The sequence below is a fragment of the Carcharodon carcharias genome, chromosome 8 (genome assembly GCF_017639515.1).
Source record: "Carcharodon carcharias isolate sCarCar2 chromosome 8, sCarCar2.pri, whole genome shotgun sequence".
NCBI lineage: Eukaryota > Metazoa > Chordata > Chondrichthyes > Lamniformes > Lamnidae > Carcharodon > Carcharodon carcharias.
This window is the reverse complement of record NC_054474.1, coordinates 150,202,501-150,217,929: the sequence shown is the minus strand read 5'-3', so window position 1 is coordinate 150,217,929 and position 15,429 is coordinate 150,202,501.

The window sequence follows — 15,429 nt, the reverse complement described above, 5'->3', positions numbered from 1 at the left end:
GCACGAATACAGCCGTGTTCATCTGAAGCGTCTCCATTCGCTCATTCATTCTCATCAGCCAGTCTCCATGATCCACAATCGCCAGCTTCAGGTCATCGTTGGCGTCCTGGATAAAATCAAATCCAATCTCGCTGCTGGGTGACAGAGCCTGGATTGCAGGGACACACAGCACAGCGCTTTCAAACATTTAGAAATAATGGGCAAGTATAGGCCAGCTGGTCCATCCACCTCTTGATAGTGCAGAACTCCCTCAATACTACACTGTGTGTGTGTGTGTTGTTGGGGCAGGGTGGCATGCATGTGCTCAAGTCTTGATGGTGGGACTTGAGCCACAATCTCCTGGTTCAGAGACAAGATGCCAACATCTCAGCCATGGCTGACACTAAATTGTGACCAAGGTAGAGTCATCTTTCTGCAAATTTAGGAGAATCAGACTGACAAAACATTTAGCTGAGTTAAATTAACACCCTCTTCCAACATATCTGGGGCATCTTCCACAGAAATGCATCCCTAAACATAGGATTGTAGCAACAGCAGGTCAAATGGTTGACATGAAAAATAAAATGCATGTTACCTCAGCGATGGAAAGTCTCAAGTGCTCCAACTTGTCGATTTGAGCCCTCAGGCGGTCCTCCAGATCTTTCATCAGAGCCAAAGTTTCATCAGTCTTCAGGCTTTCTCTCAGTGACATTGCAACAACCCACAAGACTCACAACAGGGATTCAGCTGGGGTAAAGTGAAACTGAATTTTACTCAACATGCTTCAGGTGCTGTCAATTGATAGGTCTTGGTTTAGCTACAGTTATGTCATCAGAATGTGGGTCCTCTCCAGGACTTACAATCATAGAATAATACAACATAGGCCACTCAACCCATTGTGCCTGTGCTGGCTCTTTGAAATATCTTTCCAATTAGTCCCACTACCCATGTTTTTCCCCACTGCCCTGTAAATTTTTACTTTTCAAGTATTTATCCAATTCCCTTTTGAAAGTTACTATTGAATCTGTTTCAAGCATGCATTTCACATATTCTGGGCAATAATCAGATAAATGGCTAAGAGATTTTCACAGTCCTCCAGCAATAGTTTTTGGGGTGGGTGGAGGATTCATAAAGGACGGATTTCACTGGCTCCTGATTGGGGTGGGGGCACGGATTTCACTGGCTCCTGGTTGGGGTTGGGGGGGGGGGTTTATTTCATTGGGTTCTGGTTGTTGGGGGATGGGGGGTGAATTCATTGGGTCCTGATTGGGGTGGGTGGGCTAGAATTTACCAGGTCCTGAGCTTGACAGTGAAGCTGGAGTCGGCTTTTTGGAGATTTGAGTTGCAGGCATTCAAGCAAAAAAAAGTTCAGTCACTTCACAACAATATTTGAGCCAATTTTCTCCCAGTTGTTTCTTATACAGAAGACTTTAACAACAGCAGGTAACCTGTTAACCTGACCAGACTCACCTGGTGGTGGTTTATTTGCTCTGATGGAGAGGGGTCCTGGTGATGGGCTCAGATGTCCTTTTGTTTCACTCTAGTTGTTCTTCAATCTTTACAAGTTGAGTCTTCTGGGGAATGTGAAGAATTCATCCTCAATTTGGTGTTAAAGAGAAAAGCAGGACTGTATTAAACTGAACCGGGATTGAACTGTTTCGGCTGCAGTTTGCATTGATAATGAAAACTTTATTCAGAATCCATGCAAAAATAAAAATGGATTCTTTGCTGTTAGTAGACATTCCGTCAAGGGACTGTGCTAACGGGCAAAACACAGATTCATAGATTGGGACAGTAAGTAGGAGGGTGTAGATGACTTCGTTTACCACTTGGAGTGATTGAAGTGAATAGGATAGATACATCTAAGAGAAACTAGATAAGTACATGAGGAAGAAAGGATTAGAAAATTATGCTGATGGGCTCAGATGAAGTAGTGTGGGAGGAAGATCATGTGGAGCATAAACACCAGCAAGGATCAATTGGGCTGAATGCCTGTTTCTATGCTGTAAATTCTATGTAATGTGCAAGAGTAATTTATCAATTACATCTCCTCAAGGAGGGTCCAGCATCACATTCTTTTTTCATGTTTTCCTGATTCTATTTGCAAATCTAAATATTGAGCAGGTTATTGAGGATATCATAGGAAATGGAGAGGCCATTCAGCCCCTCTAGCCTGTTTCACTATTCTATTAGATTATGGCTGATCTATACCTTAACTCCATCTACATGCCTTTGTCCCATATCCCTTAATTCCCTTATAGAGTTCACAGCACAGAAACAGGCCACTTGACCCAACTAATTCATTTTATGATCTACATGAGCCTCCTCCTACCCATCATGGTCTCACCCTATCAGCATATTCTTATATTCCTTTCTCTCTCTCAGGTACTTACTTAAGCTTCCCTTTAAATGTTTTTATGCTGTTCACCTCAACTACTTCCTGTGGGGGTGAGTTCCATATTCTCACCACTCTTCCAGTAAAAAAAGTTTCTCCTGAAATCCTCATTGGATTTTTTAGATTATCTTACATATATGACCCCGAGTTTTGGACCTGTTCCCACAAGTGGAAACATCATCTTTGTGTCTACCCTATCAACGCTCTCTATCTTAAAGACTTCTACCAAGTCACCCATCGGTCTTCTCTCTGCCAGAGAACAGAGCCCCAAAGTTTTCAAACTTCCCTGTTATAGTTATAACCTCTCACTTCTGGTATCATTCTTGTAAATCTTTTTTGCACTTTCTCTGCTGTTTCTATATCCTTTTTGTAATTTGAACATTGGAACTGTGCACAGTACTTCAAGAGTAGTCTAACAATGGAACCTATACATGTTTAACATAACTTTTCTGCTTTTCAATTCTATCCCTCCAGAAATGAATTTTGGTGATCTGTCTGCAGTTTTTTTTTGGCTTTGTTAACTTGTGTTGCAAATTATAATGATTTGTGAATCTGTACCCCTTGCCCTTGTCCCCCATTTAAGACTCTTATTTTCCAAGGTGTGATGACCTTTGTTGTACAAAAATGCACCACTTACTCATCTATATGGAGAGCAACAGGAGAGTGGGATTAGACTGGGTGGGATATTAAAGAATATGGACAGCAAATGGGATGGTGGGAATAGACTGGTTGGGATATTGATGGGTATGGGAAGTGAGTGAGAGTGGGATTAGATTTGTTGGGATATTAAAGGGTATGGGAAGTGAGTGAGAGAGTAGGATTAGACTTGTTGGGATATTGAAGGGTATGGGAAGTGAGTGGGTGACTGGGATTAGATTGGGTGGGATATTGAAGGCTATGGGAAGTGAATGAGAGAGTGGGATTAGACTTTCTGGGATATTAAAGGGTATGGGAAGTGAGTGGGAGAGTGGGAGTAGACTGGGTGGGATACTGAAAGGTATGGGAAGTGAGTAGGAGAGTGGGATTAGGCTGGGTGGGATATTGAAAGGCATGGGAAGTGAGTGGGAGACTGGGATTAGACTGGGTGGGATATTGAAAGGTATGGGAAGTGAGTGGGAGACTGGGATTAGACTGGGTGGGATATTGAAGGGTATGGGAAGTGAGTGGGAGAGTGGCATTAGACTGAGTGGGATATTGCAATGTGCGTGTAGCAAGCTGGAAAGTCGGGTTAGACAGGATGGGAGATTATAGCACGGAGTGAGGAGCAGAGGGGAATGAAGCTATTGGAAACTATTCCAGCTGATAACTCAAACTTGGTTGCACCAACTCTTCACTGCACACGGTATAACCTTTGCACAAGTTTTAAGACCAGGGCATTCTCCACTTCTCATTGGACCAGCAGTTTTTCTTGTTATACATCTCTCCTGATTTCCATTTCCAGTGAGTTCTGTTTTACATTATGACCCAAAGTCAAAATATTCTCCAGAGGCTTTTAAATTTATAGACAGAGGCCTTGTGGATGGAGGAAGAATAAAATATATATATATTTTTAAAGTGCAGCAGAGATAACATATCATTTTTCTTTGATTGTGAAACAGATTATTAGAATTTACTGATGAGATGACATTAGTTGCTAATAGTCCTTAAATCTGTGAAATAAGATGCAAACTTTATAACTATCTGTTTGGTGTCATATAAAGGAGTATGTTAGACTAAATCCCATAAAGGATTAACTATGATAGTCAGTGATATCATAAGTGACATATACTCGTGTGACCTGAGAGTCTAGGAGAAAGTAGCATGAAAATGTTTGCCAACACAAAAACAGAATTACCTGGAAAAACTCAGCAGGTCTGGCAGCATCGGTGGAGAAGAAAAGAGTTGACGTTCCGAGTCCTCATGACCCTTCAACAGAACTAGGTGAATCCAAGGAAGAGGTGAAATATAAGCTGGTTTAAGGTGTGTGTGTGTGTGTGTGTGTGTGGGGGGGGGGGGGGGGGGGGGGGTTTGGGTTGGGGGAGAGAAGTGGAGGGGGGTGGTGTGGTTGTAGGGACAAGCAAGCAGTGATAGAAGCAGATCATCAAAAGATGTCACAGACAAAAGAACACATAGGTGTTGAAGTTGGTGATATTATCTAAATGAATGTCTAGATATTATCTAAAGAATGGATGGTAGGGCACTCAAGGTATAGCTCTAATGGGGGTGGGGGGAGCATAAAAGATTTAAAAATATTTAAAAATAATGGAAATAGGTGGGAAAAGAAAAATCTATATAAATTATTGGAAAAAACAAAAGGAAGGGGGAAGAAACAGAAAGGGGGTGGGGATGGAGGAGGGAATTCAGAACCTAAAGTTGTTGAATTCAATATTCAGTCTGGAAGGCTGTAAAGTGCCTAGTCGGAAGATGAGGTGCTGTTCCTCCAGTTTGCATTGGGTTTCACTGGAACAATGCAGCAGGCCAAGGACAGACATGTGGGCAAGAGAGCAGGATGGAGTGTTAAAATGGCAAGCGACAGGGAAGGTTGGGTCATTCTTGTGGACAGACCGCAGGTGTTCTGCAAAGCGGTCGCCCAGTTTACGTTTGGTCTCTCCAATGTAGAGGAGACCGCATTGGGAGCAACGAATACAGTAGACTAAGTTGGGGGAAATGCAAGTGAAATGCTGCTTCACTTGAAAGGAGTGTTTGGGCCCTTGGACGGTGAGGAGAGAGGAAGTGAAGGGGCATCTTTTGCATGGGCATGGGGAGGTGCCACAGGTGGGGGTTGAGGAGTAGGGGGTGATGGAGTAGTGGACCAGGGTGTCCCGGAGGGAACAATCCCTACGGAATGCCGACGGGGGGGTAAAGGGAAGATGTGTTTGGTGGTGGCATCATGCTGGAGTTGGCGGAAATGGCGGAGGATGATCCTTTGAATGCGGAGGCTGGTGGGGTGATAAGTGAGGACAAGGGGGACCCTATCATGTTTCTGGGAGGGAGGAGAAGGCGTGAGGGCAGATGCGCGGGAGATGGGCCGGACACGGTTGAGGGCCCTGTCAACGACCGTGGGTGGAAAACCTCGGTTAAGGAAGAAGGTGGACATGTCAGAGGAACTGTTTTTGAAGGTAGCGTCATCGGAACAGATGCGACGGAGGCGAAGGAACTGAGAGAATGGGATGGAGTCCTTACATGAAGCGGGGTGTGAGGAGCTGTAGTCGAGATAGCTGTGGGAGTTGGTGGGTTTGTAATGGATATTGGTGGACAGTCTATCACCAGAGATGGAGACAGAGAGGTCAAGGAAGGGAAGGGAAGTGTCAGAGATGGACCACGTGAAAATGATGGAGGGGTGGAGATTGGAAGCAAAATTAATAAATTTTTCTAAGTCCCGACAAGAGCATGAAGCAGCACCGAAGTAATCATCGATGTACCGGAGAAAGAGTTGTGGAAGGGGGCCGGAGTAGGACTGGAACAAGGAATGTTCCACATACCCCATAAAGAGACAGGCATAGCTGGGGCCCATGTGGGTACCCATAGCCACACCTTTTATTTGGAGTAAGTGAGAGGAGTTGAAGGAGAAATTGTTCAGTGTGAGAACAAGTTCAGCCAGACAGAGGAGAGTAGTGGTGGATGGGGATTGTTCGGGCCTCTGGGGATGGAGATGTAGAGGGATTGGACGTCCATGGTGAAGAGGAAGCGGTTGGGGCTAGGGAACTGGAAATTGTTGATGTGACGTAAGGTGTCAGAGGAATCACGGATGTAGGTGGGAAGGGACTGAACAAGGGGAGAGAGAAGGGAGTCAAGATAATGAGAAATGAGTTCTGTGGGGCAGGAGCAAGCTGACACAATCAGTCTACCGGGACAGTTCTGTTTGTGGATTTTGGGTAGAAGGTAGAAGCGGGCTGTCTGAGGTTGGGCGACTATCAGGTTGGAAGCTGTGGGAGGAAGATCTCCAGAGGAGATGAGGTCAGTGACAGTCCTGGAAACAATGGCTTGATGTTCAGTGGTGGGGGTCATGGTCCAGGGAGAGATAGGAGGAAGTGTTTGCGAGTTTGCAGCTGGGAGTTATTGAAACTACTCCAAACCAACAACACAATAATGTATGGTGGCAAGTGGTAAAAAGATGGTGATAGAAATATCTCTACCTCTAATAGAGAGCTTTGAGAAAGTTGCAAGCCTTAATCAGGCTGAAGTGTGGCCAAAGTGGCACAAGAGATTCGCTCAATTTTGCACCACATTGGATCTCGCAGTGAAGCCAGACTGTGAGCAGGACAGTACACTTTTGTACACAATGGGCAACTCTGCAGATGACATTTAGTTACCCTGAGGTTCGATGAAGGTAAAGCCACATATATCGAAGTCATTGATGCTTTGGAGACATGTTTAAATTGCCACAAGAACACCATCATGGAACACGCAAAATTTAATAAATGCACCCAGAGACACGAGGAAAGTATTGATGAATTTATTAATGATTTGTACAATCAGCAGAAGATTGTGAGTACGGTAATCTGAAAGAGGAGCTAATTTGGACAGAATAGTTGTTGGAGTAATGGATGATTTATTATCAGCTAATTTGCAGTCCCAAGAAGATTTGACATTGGCAAAGGTGATTCTATGAAGTAGGCGAGCTAAGATCAGGGGGCAGAACCAATTGTAGTCAGAGGAGAGAGAGCAGGATGGTCCAAATCCCAAAGTCACAGATACAGTTCAATTCGTCAGACATAAAAAAGGGAAAATAGAGAGAAGGAGACATGTGTGGCATGAAGGGCAATTAATATGGCAGCCCAGACCAGTTGCTGATGTGGAAGAGAGAGGCACAGGCACGGGAATTGTCCCGCCAAAGATGCGCAATGCCATTGGTGCAAAAGGATGGGGCATTTTCAGGCAGCATGTCACAGTAGATAAAACAGGCAGAACATGCAAAAGAAAAAGTTTTAAAAGGAAACAGGGTCCATGAAGTAGAAGATTCACAAGACATTGAGACACACTTAGGAGAAATTAAAGAAGTAAGCGCAAACTATTGGTGTGGAGATCCTCGTGGAAGGTCACGGGACACACTTTAAATTAGCCACTGGAGCAGCTGTTTCAGTCCTTTCAGATACTGAACCATGAATAAACAACAGAATTCTTCAATCATCCTACAAAAAGCTACACAGACCAGGAGGAACAGAGCTGAAGGTTCTGGGAGAATTAATAGCTACTTTAAAACGCAGGGAGAAAGTAATTACTGAAGTACTGTACCAGTTGTTCACTTTTAAGCAGAAAGGAATTGAATCTAATCCACAGAATAGAAGAAATAAAGAATGGTGAAGGTCAGTCAGGAGATTTCAGAGCAGAATTTCTGAAATTATTTACAGGATTGGGAAAGCTAAAAACAGAAGCAAAACCAAAATGCTTACATACACCCAGAAAGGTTCCACTCTCTTTACTTCCAAAGGTGAAGAAAGAGATCGACTCGGTGGTAAGACAAGGAATCAATTCACCTATAAAAGAGCCAATGAGTTGGTGCTCAGGGATGGTACCAGTTCCAAAGCCAAATGGTTCCATAAGAATATGTGTTTATCTCACACAACTCAATAAGTCTGTGAAAAGAGAAGTCCATCCAATGGTATCATTAGATGAGAGTTTAGCAAAATTAGGGAAGAGCTCAATATTCTCTAAATTAAACACCAACAGCAGATTTTGGCAATACCACCAGAAGAGGGGGGCCAAGCTTCTCAGAATTTTCATAACGCCATTTGGAAGATTCTGTTTTAACAGGTTACCCTTTGGAGTAACATCAGCACTTGAGAACTTTCAAACAACAATGTCAAATCTTTTAGAGAGCTTACATAGAGTTGTTTGCCACATGGATGACACGTTAATACATGGGTCCACTCAAGCTGAGCATGACAGTGCTGAGAAGACTACAAAAGGCAGGGCTGACACTTAACAGTGAGTGCAAGTTTTCACAGCCAACAATCAGGTTCCTTGGTTACATAGTGAGTGCATCAGTAATAAAGGTTGATCCACTGAAGACCAGAGCCATAAAAGAACTTCCAGCTCCAAGGAACATCACGGAATTACAGAACTCATGGGAAGAAGGTTGCGGACACAGATTCCTACCCTTCCACATACATTGATGCCACAGGTCAAAGGCACAGACTTAGAGAAAGTACAAGAAAGAGATAAATCTTACTGAGGTCAACAGATGAAACACTATGATGGTCATCACAGGGCAAGAACATTATCAGATCTTTAACGGGGAGAACAGGTTTGGATCAGAGATTAATTCAGATTTGGAAAAATAGTGGAGAAATCACCACAGCCAAGATCTTACATTGTCCAGACAGAACAGGGCACAGTAAGAAGAAACAGGAGAGCTTTAATTGCAATTGATCAACAGAGTGAAAAATCAGAGACCAGAGAGGTCGCAATCATCAGAAATGAAGGCACTGAAGCAGGTGATCCCGAACCATCTACTAGTTTGAATTCTGTTCAACAGCGTTCAGAAGACCAACAGTAGAATGAGAAGACCTTATTCCCCAGAAATGCAAAGAGAACAAGGTATGGTAGATGTCATGAAGCTATTAATGTATATAATATTATTGGAAAATATTTTTCTTTTAAAATAGAGGTTTAGTCTGTGGGTGTGACTTAATTGGATTAAAGCCAGCTAGTCTGGATGCTTTGATGTGTACTAGTTTTGATATGTAAGAGAGATGGCATGTTTTGCATTTTTTGAATAGATCATTCAAGAAGCAGGGTAAAAACTGACACCTATCTAGCAGATACCAAGCAATATGTTTATATTACTAATAAAATTGGTACTATGAAAAGGGTTTTATTGTTAGCAGAGGCTGGTGATACAATGAGAATTTACATTCAGTGGTCGGTGGTAGGTATAACTTCAGCCGTTTTTGGGTGTGCAGAGCAGAGGCAATGAAAGATCAAAGCAGTTGCAAGCTTCTAACTGTCTCCACAGGAACCAACGTGAAAAGAACCTCATTTTGAATTTGTACGGTGAAAATGCTTTGTCTGGTGTCCGGTTAAGTCTGTGGGTTGCTGTTGCCATTAATGGAGATTAGTTTGGGAATTTGTCAAAAATTGTGATAGTAGTAATTTGTAGCCATGTGTATATATATTTTAACCTGTGTAAATTAATAAAATATTTCATTTAGTTTAATGTTAAACCTCAAGAACTGGTGGTCTGATTCCTGAATTTAGAGTCACATCTCAAACATAACACTTAAAATTCTAGGTTATGACAGTTGTTTAAAATTTCCCTCTGGAATTTCTAAATAACTCAGCTTTACCAACTGCATCGGTCATAATAATAGATTAGTGAAGACACCACATTGCTTATCGGTGTAAGAGAAGATGAGAATCTCAACACTGGGGGAAGGGGAGAGAGAAGAGAACTTGGAGGTAGAAAGTAAAATGACATTTACCTAAGGGAGCAAAAAGAGGCTACGGACATCATCTGAAATGTTCAGAATGTCTAGGAAACTGAAGCATTGGGTTTCCAGGAACTTCAGAGAATGTTGAAGTCTGAACAAACTTGGGAGAGCTGTAGTATAATGGAATATGTTAGACTAAGTTGCATAAAGGGTTAACTGTCATATTCTGTGATGTCACAGGAGGAAGTGACATACCCATGTGATGTGAGAATCTAGGAGAAAGCAGCACGGAAAGAAACTAATGTAAGGGAGTGTTCTCATAACTGTAAATATGTTACAATAAAGTTATAAAGTGTTTGCAACCGGCATTTTCGGGAGTTATTGAAACTACTCCAAAGCAACAGCACAATAATATATTTGGCAGTGATAAAAGAAAGAATAAATACACTTGCATTTATACAGCACCTTTTAAATTTCAGAACATCCCGAGGCACTTTACAGCCAATTAAGTACTTTTGAAGTGTAGTCACTGTTATAATGTAAGAAACACAGCAACCAATTTGCGGGCAGCAATGTCTCACAAGCAGCAATGTGATAATGGCCAAATCATCTGTTGTTGGGATGTTAGTTGAGACAAATATTGACCAGAACACCGGGGAGTACACTCCATTCTTTGGGATCTTTTACAACCAACTGATAGGGGAGATGGGATCTCAGTTGAATGTTTCATCCAAAAGGCAGCACCTGCGAAAGTGCAGCACTCCCTCATTACTGCACCAATAAAATGGTCTTAGCAGCTTAAACAATCAAGCTCAGGTTGAGGACTGAGGAGATGATGGGCAGGTTCTTGGCCTACACCAATAAAAGACTTTCACTACTTCAAGGACAGTATTTTGCAGCCAAGTTCTTTAGAAGTGTAGACATTGTTGCAATGCTGGGAACCCAGCAGCCAACCTGTGCAGAGCAAGCTCCCACAAAGAGCAAATGAATGAGTCACCAGTTGAGCTGCTTTTGCTGGTGTTGGATGAGGGATATATACTGGCCAGGACTCTTCTTTGAAATAGTGCCATAGGTAATTTTTACATCCATCAGAGGGGGCAGACGGGGCCTCAGTTTAATGTCTCATCTGAAAGATGCACCTCTGGCAGTGCAGCACACACTCAGTAATACAATGGGAATGTTGGCCTGGATTATGTGCTCAAACCTCTGGAGTGGGGGCTTGCGCCCATGACCTTCTGACCCCAGGAGGTGAGACTGCTACCCACTGAGGCCCCATTTGATGCCCCTACTATGTCAAATAAATGACCCAGAGGAAAGTCACCACTGACACAGGGTTAAGTTTCAACATCTCTTTAACACTGTAAAACTACAAAGATTTTCTTTTCCGTTCATACAACAAATACCAACAAGTAAAAGTTCACTCAATGGCTTTCAAAATAATAGGTCTAATTCTGCTTTCTCTTGTGTTTTAAAAAAAGAATTGTGTGCCATATACGTGCATTTGTACAGGTACATGTGTGACAAGATACTTTTACATGGGGTGAGAGGAGGGGCTATTTGAACTCAGATTTAATTGAGCTCAATGTTATGTACAGTAAAAAGCACCATCCTGACCCTTCATTCAAGTTTCAAATGCACTTTCCAAAAAGACAAGGATTAAATACAATCAAATCAGACAAAAAAAAAGTAAAATCAAGATGAGGTAAGATACAAAGGCTGGGTAGGGGCAGCCCACAGATACATTGCAAAGGGAATTGATGCTGCAGAATGCACCAACAAACATCTATGGACTCATTCCACCAACAGCACATGCACAATGGACGGGTGTACACTCAAGCTGGGGACGCCCTCTCCTGAAACTGGGAACACACAACCAGTATCTGAAGGGTAAAGAGGGTCTTAATGGTTCTGGGCTGTTGACTTCTGTACCAAAGTTCTTTAAAACCTGCCTCCTCTCTGTCAGGATTCGCAGGCTTTTGTGGTTTCATTCAGAATGTCCAGCATTCGCAGTTATTATTTTTGGTAACCATCCCAAGTCTCCCTCTGCACCCCCCAAGCCAGAGGCTTTGAAAGACCAAACGCAGTCTTGCTGTCCTAGCCTGGGCCAACTGCAAGTCTCTGCACATTGTGATGTGCGATAACATGTCATTCTATCATCAGGGCACTCGAGTCCAGGGGGACAAACAGGTCGAGGCATGGACTGAACTGCAAGACTAAGGCTAATTGTCACTGTTTTTCTTGGCGGCCGCTAGATTTCTGCGGCAAGCTTTACTTGCCGTATGGTCTGTGTGGGTGAAGAAACAATCAAACAAGATACTTCCCAGTCGAGGGCATCAGCATCAGGTGACGCTGGAAGAGCAGAGGTGAATGTCAAGACTGTTTCAAAATGAGAGGTTGGGGGTGTTAGGGTGGGATGGAGTGGATATAGATGACATGGTAGGTCAGAGAGTAACCGTTCAGTCACAACGGGTTAGAAAATAAATTAAGATGGGGGGGGGGGTTAGGAATTTAAGTTAAATTCTGAATCGATTGCAAAGCAAAAGCAAAATACTGCGCATGTTGTAAATCTGACATGAAAACAGAAAATGCTGGACTTCCTGAGTATTTCCAGCATTTTCTGTTTTTTATTTGCTGAATCGATTCCGTGCGTCGAAGGAACTGTTGCAAGCAACATAATCAACAAGGTCTTCCTGTGGTTTTATCATTGGCTGAAATCCACACAATAGCTTGTCAGTGATCCCTAGAGGCTGCGCCCCCACCCCCCCCCCCCCCCCCCCCATCCCATCTGCCCTCCACGATGTGGAGGAAGTGGAACAGCTTTAATTCCCACCTCCCATTGAAACTCAAAAAGAGCTCCAGTACATCCTGTTGCCCGCGTTCTGAGGAACATACACAAAGAAGTGAAGTGACGGGTACAGACTGGAATGTGACCGCCCCCCCCCCCCACCCCCAACTTCACCCTCAATTCTGTATTAGTTTAGCTGAATGGAGGCGAGAGGAGGAGGGGGGGGGGGGGGGGTGTTTGTTTCCTGACAACCTCTGATGCTGATATCCGCCGCAGTGACTCCCTCCTCTCCAGCCCCCCCCCCCCACCCTAATCCAGTTTTGTCCTTCCAGGAGTCCTCGTTAAATGTCCTCTTTTTAAAAAAAAATACAAATAACTTACTTTCGACTTTAAGGCTCTAAGATTTTTTTTGTTTAAGCCTGATTAATGTTGAAGAATGGTCCTGTCTTTGTCGTTTCCTGCAGTGAACTTGGGAAGAGGCCCAGTGCTGTACGGACTGCACGGAGCAGAGGGTAACACATGGGCTGGAGGATTTCCTTGCAGCTCCAGTTTGTATTTGAGGAGGGAGAGCAGAGCCTGCGAGTCCGGGGGCTCGAGTGTATCTTTTGGCAAACCCCGCGATTCAGAGCTGCATATCACACGTCCTTCAGGACAAAGAAACGCAGAAGAGTTTGTATTTACTCCACAGATCAAACGTACGGACACTGTCCTTCCGTTTCTATCTCCATTTAATATAGATATTAAAGATCGGGATCCTTGCACGACCCGTTGTCTCACATCCTTTCCTCTATAGTCTAGACGCATAAAAACATTACATAAAATGTTAAAATACTTGCTCTCTTAGAATGAAACCTATTCTTCTGGAATAATCTCCTTTAGCAGCTCAATAATATCTCGACCTGAGCACGTCCTACACCTGTGAGATGGCCCTGTGGATTAGGGCACTGCCCGGTGACATGTTCAGCTACATCAACCCAGGGGCTCACAGGCCAACACCTGGCTTTTGTGCAGAGTTTCGATGGTCTCAGCTGGGAATGATTCCCTGCGTCTGAGCAGGGAGAGGAGAGAAGAGTGGAGAGGGGAGGAAAGGCAAAGAGGAGCAAAGGGAGCAAAGTGGGAATTGAGCCGTGGTCTCTGCACACAAATGAGAAAGCTGCAGCATGTGGACTGGGTGGGGTCAGTTGAGCCGAGGGGCTCTAAATATCCTGCATATACCAGGTGCCTAGGTTGAAGATCTTCAATCTTCAATTGGCCACTGGGTAGGTTGGGGTACTGTGGGCCTGAGATCTCCATAGGTCTGTCCAGCAAGAGTCAGATCTCCAGAATAGGAGAGAGGAGATGCAGCACCTCCGCACTGCAGCATCTGACCCCTCCATCTTGAGCTTCCACTGCTCATTAGTTGTTCTCCACATGCTGCCTGCTCTACAGCACTTAACTCACTGACTGCAATATTGAGGCATTCTGACCCATCTTATACTCATCATTCCTCATCTGTGAAGAAAGGAGGAATTTGTATTTCTTTCTATAGCACCCTTCACAACCTCGGGGTGTCCCAAAGCACTTCACAGCCATTGAAGTAGACAATCTTATTTTCTGGGAACAAAATTAGCCCTCCCCCCCCCCCCCCCCCCCCAAAACTATCCCTCCCAACCCTGGGTAGTCCCACAAGGGTGGGCAACTTTTCGAGTGTAAACAGGAGTTTGCACTGGTCAGATCCCCTGTGCACCCCTCCTTATCTCCAATCTGACTGAGAGGCAGGACCATATTATCAGGACGTCTCCTATCTGGTCTGGAAATGGTCAATTGGATTAGTTATGTTGGCAAACGGAAGTTAAAAAGGACTTTCCCCACCTCCACCTTGACTAGTGAGACTCCAGTTATAGAAGGGGTGTCTGGGTGTGTGAGGTGTAATGTTGCCAAAACCCCCATAGTGGGAAGTGACTGATGGATTCTGACCTACAGCAGCCTCCAGCACTGGGACACTGTTTCCCCCTTATTCTGAAGGCCATAAGCCAGTAGTTTCCTACTTAGTTACACAAGGATCCTCAGACTGCAGCAGTTTCATGTTGACAATAGCCTTCTCAGTGTGTTTAGAGCAGGTAATCTTGGCTGCACAAAAATACAGTAGGCCTTTGTAAGAAACTACCAGGTCACTTGTCACAGGCAAAGATAGGCGCTGAATGAGTGGTACTAGTGAACTTGCATTAAGGCTGGTATCTACCTGATATGGCCATGGATTAACAGGAGGAGCACTGGCTCTGTACCTCTGCTTCATGGGAAATGAGTAAAACCCAGAAGCTCTAGCTTCACAGAATGTGTAAAGTGCCATTGCAGAAGTTCCACGGGGTGAATTGGGAAGCAACAGAGACATGCCCGTGGGACCAGCATCAGCAGTGAGGGAAACACAAATGGTACTGAGACTGGGCCTCACTGACTGATCAAATAAAATCAAGGAGATAGTGAAAAGACTTGGGGGGTGGGGGGGGGGGAAAGCAGAGCGTTAGAGAAATTATGGGGTGGGGAGGGGGGTAAAAGGGAGGGCAGGTGGTCAGGGATAGATAAAAAGCATAAAGAGGCAAAAACAAACATTTCCTAACAACAGATTAATTAGCTAAGTATTGGCAGATGTAGCAGTCCTCAGGAAAGCTAGAGTCTAACCCAAGTCATTGACAGTTATTTACACATCACTGCAACAACCAGCACACTGACTGCGCACCCATAGGAGTAAGTCTGACACTCTGCCTGGGTGGCACTTCAGTTTCTCTATGAAATTACTCAGCTCTTTTGAGGCCATGCCAATGTATTACTTCTGTGATTAAATATATTAAATTATTTTTTGCAGATTGATTTATAGCTGGAGTGCTTTCAGCAAGATATTGGTCTGTAATTAACACTGAGTGTAACAAACCATATCCAAG